Source organism: Bombina bombina, chromosome 3 (assembly GCF_027579735.1).
Source record: "Bombina bombina isolate aBomBom1 chromosome 3, aBomBom1.pri, whole genome shotgun sequence".
NCBI classification, from domain to species: Eukaryota; Metazoa; Chordata; class Amphibia; order Anura; family Bombinatoridae; genus Bombina; species Bombina bombina.
Window position 1 is genome coordinate 569,523,950 of NC_069501.1, and position 17,771 is coordinate 569,541,720.

General features: G+C 38.5%; 1 protein-coding gene across 1 annotated transcript in view; it reads left to right on the top strand.

The window, feature by feature from the left end:
* The window catches only part of STK40 (serine/threonine kinase 40), a 130,149-nt gene that overhangs the window by 45,606 nt on the left and 66,772 nt on the right, over positions 1-17,771 (top strand). The gene's annotated exons all lie outside the window — the stretch shown is intronic.

Here is a 17,771-nt window from a genome sequence, read left to right on the forward strand (position 1 = left end):
AACCCCTTGCATGCATTGCGCCGATCACGGCTGCAGCGGCATTCTGGATTGAGTCTCTGGAAGAGAACATTGGTTCAGCTACTCTGGACGACATTACGGACAGGCTTAGAGTCCTTAAACTAGCTAATTCATTCATTTCGGAGGCCGTAGTACATCTTACTAAACTTACGGCGAAGAATTCAGGATTCGCCATTCAGGCACGCAGGGCGCTGTGGCTAAAATCCTGGTCAGCTGATGTTACTTCTAAGTCTAAATTGCTTAATATACCTTTCAAAGGGCAGACCTTATTCGGGCCCGGGTTGAAAGAGATTATCGCTGACATTACAGGAGGTAAAGGCCATGCCCTGCCTCAGGACAAAGCCAAAGCCAAGACTAGACAGTCTAATTTTCGTTCCTTTCGTAATTTCAAAGCTGGAGCAGCATCAACTTCCTCTGCACCAAAACAGGAAGGAGCTGTTGCTCGCTACAGACAAGGCTGGAAACCTAACCAGTCCTGGAACAAGGGCAAGCAGACTAGGAAACCTGCTGCTGCCCCTAAGACAGCATGAATTGAGGGCCCCCGATCCGGGATCGGATCTAGTGGGGGGCAGACTTTCTCTCTTCGCCCAGGCTTGGGCAAGAGATGTTCAGGATCCCTGGGCGCTAGAGATAATATCTCAGGGATACCTTCTGGACTTCAAATACTCTCCTCCAAGAGAGAGATTTCATCTGTCAAGATTGTCAACAATCCAGACAAAGAAAGAGGCGTTTCTACGCTGCGTACAAGAGCTCTTGTTAATGGGAGTAATCCATCCAGTTCCACGATCGGAACAGGGACAGGGGTTTTACTCAAATCTGTTTGTGGTTCCCAAAAAAGAGGGAACTTTCAGACCAATCCTGGACTTAAAGATCCTAAACAAATTCCTAAGAGTTCCATCGTTCAAGATGGAGACTATTCGGACAATTTTACCTATGATCCAAGAGGGTCAGTACATGACTACTGTAGATTTAAAAGATACTTACCTTCACATACCGATTCACAAAGATCATTATCGGTACCTAAGGTTTGCCTTCCTAGACAGGCATTACCAGTTTGTGGCTCTTCCATTCGGATTGGCTACAGCTCCAAGAATCTTCACAAAGGTTCTGGGTGCTCTTCTGGCGGTACTAAGACCGCGGGGAATCTCGGTAGCTCCATACCTAGACGACATTCTGATACAAGCTTCAAGCTTTCAAACTGCCAAGTCTCATACAGAGTTAGTGCTGGCATTTCTAAGTTCACATGGATGGAAGGTGAACGAAAAGAAAAGTTCACTCGTTCCACTCACAAGAGTTCCCTTCCTGGGGACTCTTATAGATTCTGTAGAAATGAAGATTTACCTGACAGAGGACAGGCTAACAAGACTTCAAAGTGCTTGCCGCACCCTTCATTCCATTCAACACCCGTCAGTGGCTCAATGCATGGAGGGTAGCGGCAATGGACATAGTACCCTTTGCACGCTTACACCTCAGACCACTGCAACTGTGCATGCTAAGTCAGTGGAATGGGGATTACTCAGACTTATCCCCTTCTCTGAATCTGGATCAAGAGACCAGAAATTCTCTTCTATGGTGGCTTTCTCGGCCACATCTGTCCAGGGGGATGCCATTCAGCAGACCAGACTGGACAATTGTAACAACAGACGCCAGCCTTCTAGGTTGGGGTGCCGTCTGGAATTCTCTGAAGGCTCAGGGACAATGGAGTCAGGAGGAGAGTCTCCTGCCAATAAACATTCTGGAATTGAGAGCAGTTCTCAATGCCCTCCTGGCTTGGCCCCAGTTGACAACTCGGGGGTTCATCAGGTTTCAGTCGGACAACATCACGACTGTAGCTTACATCAACCATCAGGGAGGGACAAGAAGCTCCCTAGCTATGATGGAAGTATCAAAGATAATTCTCTGGGCAGAGTCTCACTCTTGCCACCTGTCAGCAATCCACATCCCGGGAGTGGAGAACTGGGAGGCGGATTTCTTAAGTCGTCAGACTTTTCATCCGGGGGAGTGGGAACTTCATCCGGAGGTCTTTGCCCAAATACTTCGACGTTGGGGCAAACCAGAGATAGATCTCATGGCGTCTCGACAGAACGCCAAGCTTCCTCGTTACGGGTCCAGATCCAGGGATCCAGGAGCAGTCCTGATAGATGCCCTGACAGCACCTTGGGACTTCAGGATGGCTTACGTGTTTCCACCCTTCCCGTTGCTTCCGCGATTGATTGCCAGAATCAAACAAGAGAGAGCATCAGTGATTCTAATAGCACCTGCGTGGCCACGCAGGACTTGGTATGCAGACCTGGTGGACATGTCATCCTGTCCACCTTGGTCTCTACCTCTGAAACAGGACCTTCTGATACAGGGTCCCTTCAAACATCAAAATCTAACTTCTCTGAAGCTGACTGCTTGGAAATTGAACGCTTGATTTTATCAAGACGTGGGTTTTCTGAGTCAGTTATTGATACCTTAATACAGGCTAGGAAACCTGTTACCAGAAAGATTTACCATAAGATATTGCGTAAATACCTATATTGGTGTGAATCCAAAGGTTACTCTTGGAGTAAGGTTAGGATTCCTAGGATATTGTCTTTTCTACAAGAAGGTTTAGAAAAGGGTTTATCTGCTAGTTCATTAAAGGGACAGATCTCAGCTCTATCCATTCTGTTACACAAACGTCTGTCAGAAGTTCCTGACGTCCAGGCTTTTTGTCAGGCTTTGACCAGGATTAAGCCTGTGTTTAAAACTGTTGCTCCACCATGGAGTTTAAACCTTGTTCTTAATGTTTTTCAGGGCGTTCCGTTTGAACCCCTTCATTCCATTGATATAAAGTTGTTATCTTGGAAAGTTCTATTTTTAATGGCTATTTCTTCGGCTCGAAGAGTCTCTGAATTATCAGCCTTACATTGTGATTCTCCTTATTTGATTTTTCATTCGGATAAGGTAGTCCTGCGTACTAAACCTGGGTTCTTACCTAAGGTAGTTACTAACAGGAATATCAATCAAGAGATTGTTGTTCCTTCTTTATGCCCAAATCCTTCTTCAAAGAAGGAACGTCTACTGCACAACCTGGATGTAGTCCGTGCTCTAAAATTTTACTTACAGGCAACTTAGGAATTTCGACAAACGTCTTCTCTGTTTGTCATTTACTCTGGGCAGAGGAGAGGTCAAAAAGCTTCCGCTACCTCTCTTTCTTTTTGGCTTCGTAGCATAATTCGTTTAGCTTATGAGACTGCTGGACAGCAGCCTCCTGAAAGAATTACAGCTCATTCTACTAGAGCTGTGGCTTCCACTTGGGCCTTCAAGAATGAGGCCTCTGTTGAACAGATTTGCAAGGCTGCAACTTGGTCTTCGCTTCATACTTTTTCCAAATTTTACAAATTTGACACTTTTGCTTCATCGGAGGCTATTTTTGGGAGAAAGGTTCTTCAGGCAGTGGTTCCTTCTGTATAAAGAGCCTGCCTATCCCTCCCGTCATCCGTGTACTTTTGCTTTGGTATTGGTATCCCAGAAGTAATGATGACCCGTGGACTGATCACACATAACAGAAGAAAACATAATTTATGCTTACCTGATAAATTCCTTTCTTCTGTAGTGTGATCAGTCCACGGCCCGCCCTGTTTTTAAGGCAGGTAAATATTTTTTAATTTATACTCCAGTCACCACTTCACCCTTGGCTTTTCCTTTCTCGTTGGTCCTTGGTCGAATGACTGGGAGTGACGTAGGGGGGAGGAGCTATATGCAGCTCTGCTGGGTGAATCCTCTTGCACTTCCTGTTGGGGAGGAGTAATATCCCAGAAGTAATGATGACCCGTGGACTGATCACACTACAGAAGAAAGGAATTTATCAGGTAAGCATAAATTATGTTTTTTGGATTTTTGAGTACAGTTGAGTAGGCTGGAGATTGTTAGTGTGTTGAGATTCATTTCTTATGGAATCAGTTTTGTTGATGAAGTGGCTGGCAAAATCTTGAGCTTGAGAGAGGTGATAATAGGAGGTGGTAGTGGGCGGGAAAAGGAATTGAAAGTGGATAAAATATGTTTTGGGTTTGATGAAAGAGTAGAGAAGTAATCCTGCTTAGAGAGAGATTAAGAACAGTATAGTTGGAATGCAAGATGAACATGAAGTGTACAAAGTCAGCAAGATTTTTTTCCAATGTTGCTCAGCAGTTCAGGAACATCTGTCCTTTGTCAGGAGTATGCCAGGGCTTAGAATGAGTGCATGATTTGCTAGCTATGCTAGGAGAAGCCAAATTGTCGAGGACCAATGTAAGAGTGGTGTTTTAGTGACAGATGGTCAGGGCAGGAAAAGAAGCTGTTGCAAGAGAGGAGAGGTTTAAATCTAATGACTTTATGCTACTTTGGAATTTTGTGTGGGGTTAGTTGGTGGGAGAGTATTAGGGAGTGCTGTGATTCTGCAAGTGAGGAGATGGTAGTCAGAAACTGAATAAAAGGCAATTTGTAAGGTGTGTGAGAGTCCATCAATAGCTGATAATCAGACCATGGGAGTTTACGTTTTTGGTCCTGATGTTGAAAGGATCCATTGTTCCTTGGATTCAACTCCTGGCCACTAGAGTACTTAATCCCTCCCACCTCTTTGGTATGCTAGTCCTTATTTTTTTTATTTTTTTCCCTGCTTGTCCTTTCCTACCTTTCTACTTCTCCTTCCTTTTAAGACTAGCATACTTGACAGGTGTGATGGATTACGTACTCTTGTAGTTATGGGAATCTTTGCATCCTCCTAGTGGCATGGAGTTGAGTCCCAGGGCTAATGGATCGTGGACTCTCACCACCATGAAAGAAATGAACTTATCAAGCAAGCATAAATTCTGTTTTTTTTTGTTTGTTTTTTTCCCCTCGTCAGTCTTGCAATCTGTGCACAAGGTGATATTTTGTAAAAAAACAAACAAAAGTGGGCTGACCCTTTTTATCCAGATGCTTGGCTATGTGCCTTCCCTTGGAAGCTATACAGATCACTGCCTGTTCCACAATCTGCCCACATTGCTAGTGAATTCACGACAGTGTAGAGGGGACATGGTTTTCAAAGCATATTTACACTTCATAGAATGTGTGTTCTTTTAAAAGTAATAGCATGCGTGAGAGATAAGTGTGAAAACACAAAAAATCCCTTTGTGCTGGTGCGCTAAAAAAGAAGCTAAATCAATGTAGTAATTATGTGGTGTGATTAGAATAGAGTGAAAACGGAGATTGCAAATATATGCATCTAAATAAAACAATTTATTAAGTTAAAAACAGGGTTTTGTTTAGTAACCATTCAAATAATACTTATGTTAACTAAGTTTGACCTTGCATTCAGTAGATTTTGCAGAAATGAAGGTAGAAATTTAAAAAAAATATATATTGCTATATGATTCTTCATGCTTATTTATGTTAGATATATTTTACACCTGTATGTGTTATAACATATTGAAATAATGTGTATAAATGGCCCTTTAAGAGGTCCGGGCATTTTACAGTACAATGTCCTTTTTAACTAAGCATTTTATGTGTTAAAGCTCTTTACACACACATTACAGCATTTTTTATTTGCACTTTTATGTTCCTTTTAAGCTTTATCAGTTTGTTAGGCACTGATGTATAGATTTATATGAGAAATTATATAAACCACTTTACCTATTTTTATGTGGGTGGAATTTAATGGTATCTATATGAAGAACTTAAAGGGACATTCCAGTCAAAATGTAAACGCTGTTAATAAATTACATCTTTTAATAGAAACCTATTTGCAATATACATTTATTGGCAAAAATGTTTCTAGTAAATGTTATCACTGTTTTAGTGTTAACATTTTTCTCTGCATGTGATGTATAGCTAGATATTCTCTGTGCAGCTGCTCAGAGTGCCAGTGGGGCTTGCATCATGTCGGCAATTAACAAGTTTGGGTCATTACCAGATGGTACAAACACCTTAGGCTCTCTGAGCAAGTGCTGCGTTTTTTAAAATGCTGGTGCACAGTGCATACTTTTTAACGGCTATAGCTTTTATTAGGAGCATTTTTTAATTTATTTATATATATATATATATATATATATATATATATATATATATATATATATATATATATATATATATATATATATATATATATATATATATACATACACACACATACATACACATACATACACACACATACACACACATACATACACACACATACACACACATACATACACACACACACACAAAAGTGCTTCTATTCAAAACTGAAATGCATCCACGTGGATTCTAATTTTGGCTGGAATGTCCCTTTAAGAGAGAGCTTACAGCTGTACTTAAAGGGACAGTCTAGTTAAAATTAAACTTGAGTGATTTAGATAAGGCATGCAATTTTAAACAACTTTTCAATTTATTTTTATCAAATTTGCATTGTTCTCTTGGTATTCTTTGTTGAAGGCTAAACCTAGTTAGTTTCATATGCTAATTTCTAAGACCTTGAAGACCGCCTCTTTTATACCAGTGCATGTTGACAGGTTTTCACAGCTATACACTGCTAGTTCATGTGTGCCATATAGATAACGTGCTCACTCCCGTGGCATTATTTGAGTCAGCAGTGATTGGCTAAAATGCAAATATGTCAAAAGAACTCAAATAAGGGGGAAAGGTAATCAAAGGGGTATAAAGTATATTAATATAACTGTTGGTTATACAAAACTGGGGAATGGGTAATAAAGGAATTTATCTTTTTAAACAATAAAAATTCTGGAGTAGACTGTCCCTTTAAAAGCAATCTATGTATATAAATAATGCTTCTCTCACAGAAGAACAGGTAGTTTATTAATGACAACAGCATAGACGAGGGTTTTTCAAACCTGTCCGCAGACCACATTTTCAGGATATCTGAACTGGAGCACAGGTGAAATAAGCTGGTTAGTAAACACGGTTATTAAAGTGAATGTAAACTTTCGAATGTGTGCCCATTTTTTTAAAAAAAATCCTATTAAAAACAGGGGCACTTTTATTCATCAAAGTTTACATTTCACCGGTTTTGTTAAAATACTTACCTTTTCTTCTTGAAAGCCGGACCAGCGATTTTCACCAAAATTTCTCCTCCATAAATGGCCAGATTTTCAGGAAAACCTTGGGTAAGAGCAAGTTAAAGTGGATGTACTTACCTTTTCTTCTTGAAAGCCGGACCAGCTATTCCCCCCCGCCTGCCACTTGTCTCTTCATATGTCAGAAATTAATAATCCAACTTCCTTCAATAATGGCTCCCCCCCCTTGAGCAAACATTGCCTGCGGCCATGCCGTGATTGGAGGAAGCCGGATTCTTAATTTCTGACGTATGAAGAGACGATTGGCAGGCGGCGGGGGGGGGGGGGGGGAGATAGCTGGTCTGGCTTTCAAGAAGAAAAGGTAAGTACATTCACTTTAGGGCTGCAACTAACGATTATTTTCATAATCGATTAATCGGCCGAATATTTTTTTCGATTAATCGACTAATCGGATAAAAAATAAATAAATCCTTTTTTCCTATATTTTAAATAAAATCCACATACTGAGTGTTATAAATATAAACTTCAGACTAAAACTTTACATTAACACAACTGTTAGTCCAATTTGTTAAGCAGTAGAATTTTTTTTTTATAATTAAGCAAAACAAAACCACAAACTGTTTAAAAAGAGGTAGAACTAGTAAGAGGTAGGTAGACTATCACTGTTTATAACATTCTGTTGTTCAGTCTTTCAGAAACTTTGCATTGAAATGCAAAAATATCAACATATTCACATGCTCCTGGCTGAGGCTGGCTCTCTTTTTGCAGCTATTTTGCCTTCAGCAGAGAAGAGGCGCTTAGATGGTGTTGAGGTGCCTGGGATCCATAAGTAGGGTTTTACCAATTTCACCAAGGTGGTCTATTTATCTTTGTTAGCTCTTACCAATGCAAGGGGCTTCTTAATAAAGTAAGCCTGGACTTCATTCTGACATAAAAATATCTTGAATATCTATTTGCAATGGTAAACAACCAGCTATAAGGTTAGGGGGGACGATATCTAGTGCACTCTTAAAATAACAGATATATACTTACAGAGGTTGAATTTGATACATATCCAATTAATTAAAAATATAAAAAAAAACAACAACAAAAAGGCAAAAGAGCTAAAGACTATATATCAGTAACAGGACACAGCCTTACACATTTATCTATACAGTACATATAATCAGCAATAGCAAGCGATCCACTAAAAATTGTGTAAACAGGTAATAGTGACATTAATTCATATAACAAATGCCATCAATCTAGGGCTAGGTGTAAATAACAAGCTCAGCACTATATCATGCAAAGCATAGTCCCAAATCACTTGATTTAATATAAACAATCCACATTATGACTCCTATTATTTCTGGGTTGCACATAAGTAGGAGTAGTTGTAAACTTAAAAAGAAACTTATAGTGTCCTGAAAAAGTATAGAGTGAGCGTCTGTAGATGTCCTTTAGGCTAAGGGCATAACCATAAAACACAAAACCATGTGCAGGAGCTCATTGGAGTGAAGCAGCTCGTGTCATGCACAGACCAACTAATTGCAAATCGATTATGAGATTCGTTGACAACTATTTTCATAATCTATTATTATCGATTATGCCGATTAGTTGTTGCAGCTCTAATTCACTTTAACTTGCTCTTACCCAATGTTATCCTGAAAATCTGGCCATTTATGGAGGCCTGAGGCCTTGATTGAAAACTCCTGGTTTACAGGGACATGAAATAAAACTATATCTTGTATTTTCAGCAATTAAAAGGTAACTTTAGGCGAGGTTAATTCATTCCCATTTGAAACATGTCCTTTTTATATGTATTCATTTTTTGTGCGCAGAAAAAACACTTGTGGAAGCTTCTGTTACCCAGTGCTTATGTGGTCCAGATCGGCTAATGCAAGTGGATGCAAACATATACAATATGCATTTTCAGCTAGTTTTCCTTAAAGTGAAAATCAATCCTAGCATTGTACAAACGCTAGGATTGACTTTTGAAACAAATAAAGGGGACTTTCATTCATTAAGTATAAGATACTTCATGTAGAAAGCTCCTTTATTTGTTTCAACCGATCGCCGTTCTTAGCTCCTACAGCAGCTAAAACATTTTTTGCTAAGAGGTGACATTTCACTTCTTAGCCAATAGCCGTGCGGAAAATCCAGCTCCCATGGGCGCCAAGCCGGATTTACAGCACGGCTATTGGCTAAGGGGTGAAAACATCACCTCCTTAGCAAAAAAAATTTTTTGAGCCGTGGGCTGCTGTAGCAGCTAAGAACAACAACTTATGCTTACCTAATAAAATGTATTTCCTGGTGGTGGGAGTCAATGATCCATTACTCATGGGATTCACTTCCTAGCCACTAAGAGGAGGCAAAGATTCTCAAAACTATCAAGAGTACTTAATCCCTCCCACATCAGTGGTATGCCAGTCATACGTATAACCAAGTAAGGAGAAGTGGCAAAGAGAAAATGTAGGAAAGGACAAAGCAAGGAAAATAGAGGTGCAACATGGAACAATATTTTTTTTTTTTTTTTTTTTCATTACAAATGAGTGGGGCTCATGGACTCTTACTACATTGAAAGAAATTTAATTTATCATGTAAGCATAAATATAGTTTTCTTTGATAAGGTGGTGAGTGTCCATTATCCATTTCCCAATGCGTTTTTTGGAGTAGGCTTATCTGCCTCAAAGTAAGCTTTGGGCATTAGGAGCTTTAACCAAAAAGCTAAATAAACCCTTTAGGCCTTTTGGTCTTTACATGGATCCAATAAATTAATTTTAAAAAAGTAGAATATTGCCTAAAATCTTTCAAAGCCTGAAGGTAATTATTTTTTTTTTTTTTTTTTTTAAGGCTCATACTATCCAAATTATGGAGAATACTTACCTTAGGATTTTGAAAATTAGGAAAAGAGAAGGTACTACAATCTCTTAAAGGGACAGTCTAGTAAAAATAAACCTTTAAAATGACATGCCCTATTTGAATCATGAAACAACTTAACAATTTTCTTTTATAATCAATTTTGCTTTGTTCTCTAGGTATTCTTAGTTGAAATCTAAACCTGTGTAGGCTCTTGTGCTTTTTTCTTAGGCCTTGAAGGCCACCTCATATCTGAATGCATTTTGACATTTTTTCACAACTAGAGGGTATAAGTTCATGTGTGCCATATAGATAACTGTGCTCACACCCGTGGAGTTACCTACGAGTCAGCACTGATTGGCTAAAATGCAAGTCTGTCCAAACAACTGAAATAAGGGGGCAGTCTGCAGTGGCTTAGATGCAAGGTAATCAAAGATGTAAAAAGTGTATTTTTTTTGATGAAATCATTTTTCTTTATTCAAAAATTAAGTAAACAAATACAAAAGAAAACATTGCACAATCGTACATAAAATGAAATATTTCATATATTCAACAAGTTGTTCAGAGTCTGAGTCATCAATATCACACACCTCACTTTTGGTCGCAGTTTCACCCTAGTAGGCAATGTAAATACATCTCTGACTTAAGTTCCTATTATTTTGGGTTTACTTCTTGTTTCTTCATAAAACATTATGTAGGGTTTGGCTTTGTCTGTCTAAAATCTTTGCCATTAATTTAGTTATACGATAATGGTATTCTAATTGACGTAAAACGTATGTATAGGACGGAGGAGCTGACTTCCAGAATTTTGCTATGCTTAATCTCGTTACCATGAATATTATTTCTGCTAGTTTGTGGTGGTGCTTGAGGATATCCTTACGTGGGAAGTGTAACAGGGTGTGTTCTGGTGTAATAGTTATTTCCTTAGAAAACAGCTTTTCCAAGAATTTAGATGTTTCTTCCCATATACCTCTAATTTTGGGACAATTCCATCACATATGTAGGTACGTGCCTCGTTCCCCACATCCTCTATAACATAGTTGACTTCCTGGAGCTGATGTGTTGTGGAATCTTGCTGGGTATATGTACCACTTGTATGCAACCTTCATGAGGTTTTCCTTCAAGAGGGCATTCATTGATAAGGCCATACCACCAAATAGGTTTGCTTCCCATTGGTCAAGTGACCAAGTGTTATTCAGCTCCTCTTCCCATTTCATCACGAAGGCTGGCTTAATAGATCTGCTAGCAGTATTGAATATTGAGTACAACTTAGAAATTAAGCTTCTTATAATATTTTTAATCAAGTATAGCCCCTCAAACCTAGTGCAGGCTCTGCTTGTCTCTCCTCCCAACACTTTTAGTTGTAGACTTTAATTGTAGGTAGTGAAACCATTGAAAGCCCTCTGCATTGTCGAGCTTTTATATAGTGGTTATATGATATAAGTTTATTATGTGTTAACGCATCTGCGATTCTGTATAGGCCTTTATTGGCCCATTTGGTTCCCAGGATCTGTTCTATTGGGGAGTCTATATCCACAAGAGTGTGGTGTTTCGGCTCAGTAATGGAAATTTCTGGGTTAGTTGGTCCCCACAACTGTAGTGTGTGTTTGATAGCTATGAAAACATCTTTTCTCTGCGGCCTCTTGTTTTTAGGAGTCCATAAGATTCTTTCTATTCTGTCTATATCAATAAATCTGGCCTCCAGTCCAACCCACTGCTTATCTCCCTCAGTTTTGGCCCAGTGAAGTGTTTGTGCCATGTGCGCTGCTTGATAATAGGCAATCATATTGGGAACCCAAATTCCACCCTCCACCCGGCTCCTGACCATTAATTGTTTGTTTATGCATGCTCTTTTACCTTGCCATATAAAGTGTAGTATATCTTTCTGGATTTTGCGTAGCTCAAGTAATGGTACTGTAATTGGCAAAGATCTAAACAAGTAACGGATTTTAGGAAAAATTGCCATCTTAGCTTTAACAATTCTGCCATAGAGGGATATCTTAGATTTAGACCATTTGTTCATTAATTGATTAATGTGTTTAAACATTGGTATGTAATTAACTTTATATAGGTCACATACCTTGGCTGTCAAATTGATTCCTAAATATCTAAGTGTTTGTTTGGGCCATCTGAAGGAGAAATTAATCTCCAACAGTTTTTTTTTTTTTTGTCTGTTGCGAGAGCCAAATTCCTATAGCCTCACATTTTTCTTCATTTATTTTGTATCCTGACAAGTGCCCAAATTTGTGAATAGCGGAGTATAGAGGTCGAAGTGATAGGAGTGGCTTGGTGAGTGTTAATATGATGTCATCTACGAACAACGATACCTTATAGTTTTGGGACCCGATTGGAATTCCAGCAATGGTCAGGGTTATCTCTAATTCTTATTGCTAACGGCTCAATAGAAGGGGGGTAAGGGGAATCCCTGTCTTGTACCATTCCGGATATTTACATTTTCCGATTGATATCCCGCTAACCGTATGAAAGCTTCAGGATTGGAGTATAAAGTTGAGATTGCCTTGTGGAATGGACCTGTTATCCCAAATTTGTCTAGTGTGGCATGCATATAGTCCCAAATTATTCTATCAAATGCCTTCTCTGCATCCAAGGCAAGAAACAGAGAAGGCATCTCTTTATTTTGGGTATAGTTTAAAAGGTCTATAATCTTACGGGTGTTGTCTGGGGCCTCCCTTTGTTTGATAAAAACCCACCTGATCCGAATGAACTAATTTTATTATGATAGGATTTAGTCTGTTTGCTAGTATTTTGGTGAACAATTTGATGTCTTGTTTGATAAGTGATATGGACCTGTAGTTTTGTCGATATTGAGCACTTTTGTCCGGTATTAGGGACTATTGCAATGCGGGCTAACATGTCGGGGGATCTCATACCCTTGCATAATTAAGTTGAACAATTTAACCAATTGTGGGACCAGGATCAGCTAAAGGTCTTTATAGAAGGCACCTGTAAAACCATCTGGGCCTGGGGTTTTGTTTCTCTTAATTTCTTTAATAACGGTGTGGACTTCCTTAGCCGTTATTGGTGTATTTACGTTCTCCTTATCTGTGATAGTTATCTTTGGAAGCTGGGACTCTTCCAAGAAATTATCTAGTTCTATTGTTTTATTTAGGTTGCCTTTAACTGAGTTAAAGGGACACTGAACCCAAATTTTTTTTTCGTGATTCAGATAGAGCATGCAATTTTAAGCAACTTTCTCGTTTACTCATATTATCAAATTGTCTTCATTCTCTTGGTATCTTTATTTGAAATGCAAGAATGTGATTTTAGATGCCGGCCCATTTTTGGTGAACAACCTGAGTTGTTCTTGCTGATAGGTGGATACATTCATCCACCAATGAACAAGTGCTTTCCAGGGTACTGAACCAAACAAATAGCTTAGATCCCTTCTTTTTCAAATAAAGATACAAAAATTGATAATAGGAGTAAATTAGAAAGTTGCTTAAAATTGCATGTTCTATCTGAATCATGAAAGTAAACATTTGGGTTCAGTGTCCCTTTAAGATTGTAAAGATTAGTATAGAAGTCTGCATATGAGTTAGCTGTCTTTTAAAGGGTCATTGGTGGTTATGCCATCTGCCTGCTGTATTTGTGGGATTGAAGAGTGTCTAGTAATGTGTCTCAATTTATATGCAAGCATTTTATCTGGCTTATTATATGTGTGTATATATATATATATATATATATATATATATATATATATCTCTTGTATTGCCTCCTTATCTAGTATTGATTCAACTCTGCATTTTTTCCCCCCCTAATATCTTAAGTGTGGCTTTCTTTGGGTTATGTATGGATTCCCTGCGCAAAGCCGAGGTCTCTGCCTTGAGTTCAGTTTAGGGCTGCAACTATTATTTTCATAATCGATTAATCGGCCGATTTATTTTTTCGATTAAAAAGAATCAATACTTGTTTCCTATATTTTAAATAAAATCCACATAATGAGTGTTACAAATATAAACTTCAGACTAAAACGTTACATTAACACAACTGTTTGTCCAATTTTTAAGCAGCAGAGCGCAGTTTTATAACAAAACAAAACCAAAAACTGTTTGAAAAGAGGTAGAACTAGTAATAGATGGAGTATAACTGTTTATAATATTCTGTTATTCACTCTTTCAGAAACCTTGTATTGAAATGCAAAAATCTCAACATGTCCACATGCTTCTGGCTAAGGCTGGTTCTATGTTTGCAGCTATATTTCCTGCAGCAGAGAAAGGGCACTCAGATGGTGTTGAGGTGCTTGAGATGTTTAATTAGGGTTTTGCCAATTTCACCAAAGTGGGATATTTATCTTTATTAGCACTTCACCAATGCAAAGGGTTTTTCACCTTGGCAAGGGGCCTCTCAATAAAGTAACCCTTGACTTAATTCTAACATAAAAATATATTGAATATCTATATGCAATGGTAAATAACCAGCTATAATGTTAGGGGAAAATATCTAGTCCGCTCTAAAAATAACAGATATATACTTATAAAGGTTGAATCTGGTACATATTATCACAATTGATTAAAAATATAACAAAACCATAAAAAACAAATCAAAAGCGTTAAGGACTGTATATCAATAACAGGTCAAAGCCTTACACATTTATTTATACAGTACATATAATCCGCAATAGCAAGCAATACGATAATAATTGTGCAAACGGATAATAGTGCACATCAATTTAAATAACTCCCATCAATCTAGGGGCTAGGTGTAAATAACAAGCTCAGCACCATATCATGAAAAGCATAGTTCCAAATCGCCTGATTTAATATAAACAATCCCACTGATGACTATTATATCTGGGTTGCACATAAGCCAGTGGTAGTTGTAAACGTATGCTGTCCTGAGAAAGTGAAAGATTAGACGTCCTTTAGGCTAAGGACATAACCATAAAACACAATACCATGTGCAGGAGTTCATTGGAGTGAAGCAGCTGGTGTTGTGCACAGACCAACTAATTGCAAACCAACTAATCGATTTTGAGATTCGTTGACAACTATTTTCATAATCGATTATTATCGATTATGCCGATTAGTTGCAGCTCTAGTTCAGTTATTCTGGCCTTATCTTGCCTTTTCCTCTTATTAGACTCTGTGATTAAAATCCCCCTTACAAACAATTTAAGAGCTCCCCATGAGAAAATTGGATTTGAAGTAGAATTCTCATTAAACAATATGAACTCTGTGATGTCTTGTTGTAATTTCTGAAGGAAGATAGTATCTTTCAGTAAGTTAGGGTGGAGGGACCAGGCTTTACTTCTACTAGGATTGATTAAACCTTTGAGGGTCATTTTTATCATTGAGTGGTCTGACCACGATCAATTAATAATGTCAGCTGAGACTAGTAGTGGTATCATGATTTGGCTAATTAGAATGTAATCGATCCTAGAGTGTGTCTTATGGACCGAGGAAAAATGTGTGTAATCTCTAATATTTTTGTTGAGGGATCTCCAGATATCTATTAAATTCTGGTCTGGAAGAAAATGTCCTAGTGTTTCAACATTAGGGATTGTGGAGGATCTATCTATCTCATTGTTGAGTGTTAAATTGGAATCGCCACCTATTATAGTTTTATATTTTTGCCATTGTGTAAGTTGTTAAGTTTTGAAAGGAAGGCAGCCTGACCAATATTGGGCGCATAAACACTAACTAAAACAATTGGGGCACTTTGAATTTGTCCTTTTACAATAAGAAATCTACCTTCTTTGTCTTTAATCACTCCTCCTTCTTGAAATTTAGTGAGGTGTATATCAAAAGGGAGACCCCATTCTTTTTCTTTTTGTTGGTTGCATGGTATTGAATGGGAAATAATGTATCCCAATATTTTGGTGTAGTCTGGCTAATATAGTGTGTCTCTTGTAACATAACGATTTGGGCTTTCAGAGCTTTGTATTCAAATATGGCTTTTTTCCTTTTGATGTTTGTGTTTAAACCCCTAACATTGTGTTAGACTACTTTGAATCCCCAAGTTCTTAGACTAGGATAGTTGCTTTTCTAAGTCGACTGAAGTGTAGTGGTATTGGTGAGTTTACCCTATCTACTAACCATCTAGCGAGGGGCAACTTTTGGTGTACCAGTTTTATCTGGGTCCTTTGACCACAACTAGCAATCCCACCCAACTGCATTTCGTACAACCTGTGCAAATAAGATAAACGTGTTGGATAACCAACAATCTTAGGTAACATAACCTTAACATAATAACAATAAACAAATTGACAAAAGTAACAGAGTTCATCTGTAACTTTATGTGGCATAGGGACTAGGTTATACTGGTCTTTTGATGAGACCTGCAGTTGGGTAAAGGATCAGGGGAGGGGAGAAGGTACTGATGCTTATGTTTTATAGGGGAGGATTGGGTGGGGCAAAAGGGGAGGGTAAGGTTAGGAAGGGTTGTGGGAAAAGTAGGGCATGACCTCTACAAGATACATTCTAACAATATTTAACCAAACTATTATCTTTCAAAGGATACCAAAGACTGTTAACACCAACCCACTAGGAACCAGCAAGCAGTCTATTTCCGTAGCCCATTTCTCAATGGGTTTAAGGAGGATAAGGAATTTACTTAAGTCTTCTCCAAGTGGCCTCATGATGGATCTGAAACGTCCCTGTTGGACGGACTACGGTCAATCTCAGTAGTGTGACCTGTCTTGGGTCTTTTAGATTTGCCATTCTTGCCCACGTGTCCAGTTTTTCTGTGGGGCCTTTCTTTGTGGTTTCGGAAAGCTGATATTATTTGATGAGAGTAAGTTTAGCTGTCTCAGCAGTATAGTTCCGTCTTCATTTGTGGCACAGGAATGTGTGCTGTTCTGATATGTAAATGTGAGTTTGAAGGGGAAGTTCCACCTGTATTTGATGTTTTCTTTAATGAGGGTTTGTACCACACGCTTCAACTCTCTCTTCTTCAATGTTTTCGGTGATAGATCTGTATATATCTGGATCTCGTTGCCTTCATAAGTTAGCTTACGGACAGTCTTGGCTGCCCTCAGTAACTCTTCTTTGATGTGATAGTAGTGCATTTTCACAATGATATCTCGCGTAGCTGACTGAGTGGGTTTGGTTAGAGCCCGATGGACCCTGTCCATAAGAAGCATAGGTAGTTCTATCTCAGAAGCCAACCAATGAAATAGGTTAGTAACATCTTCCGGTAAAATCTTAAAGCTCTCTGGTAGGTTTCTGGCATGTAGGTTGGAACGCCGTAATCTATTTTCTAGATCTTCTACTTGGTCCTCAAGCTTTCTAATGTATATAGATTGATCTAATAAAGTGGTTTGTATTTGTGGGATTTCCCCAGATAAGTCATCCAACTTTTTTCTTCTATATCAGATGTCCTATGTCCAATTTCATGAATATCTTTTTTCAGCTCTGAAAGGGCCGACTTGAATTCTTCTTGGAAGATGGCTTTTATTTGTGTGAGTAATTCTTTATTAGGTATGTCTACGGAGCCAGTTTCTTCCATTTCGAGTAGCTCCTGCTTAACAGTTTCTTTAACTGGTGAAATATTTTTCTCTACTGGCCGTTGTTTGGGTTGGGTCCTAGTTAGTCTTTGACTGAGTGGCTTCTACTTTTCATGTTGATGGTATTTTCCTTAGTTTCTCTATAAGAGGTCAAATATATACAGTTGTGAGGCAGTTGAGAAGTTGTGGCCCAAGGTGTATTTTTTTTTTTTTGTGCTACACACGTGGAGAAGCTTATTTATACTGATATGTATAGGTCGGGTAGGGATGAAATTTTCAGGTTATTGATATAGCTTGTCACTATGCCATCATCTTGCTGGCTTTACATATCTTCGAGAGACATTGCTTTTGAATTTAAGAACTTTGACTTCAATACCACCTTATTCCCTCTTGGGGTTGGTTGGAACATATGTAGTACACTACTGCCAGGTCTCAGATATTAACTC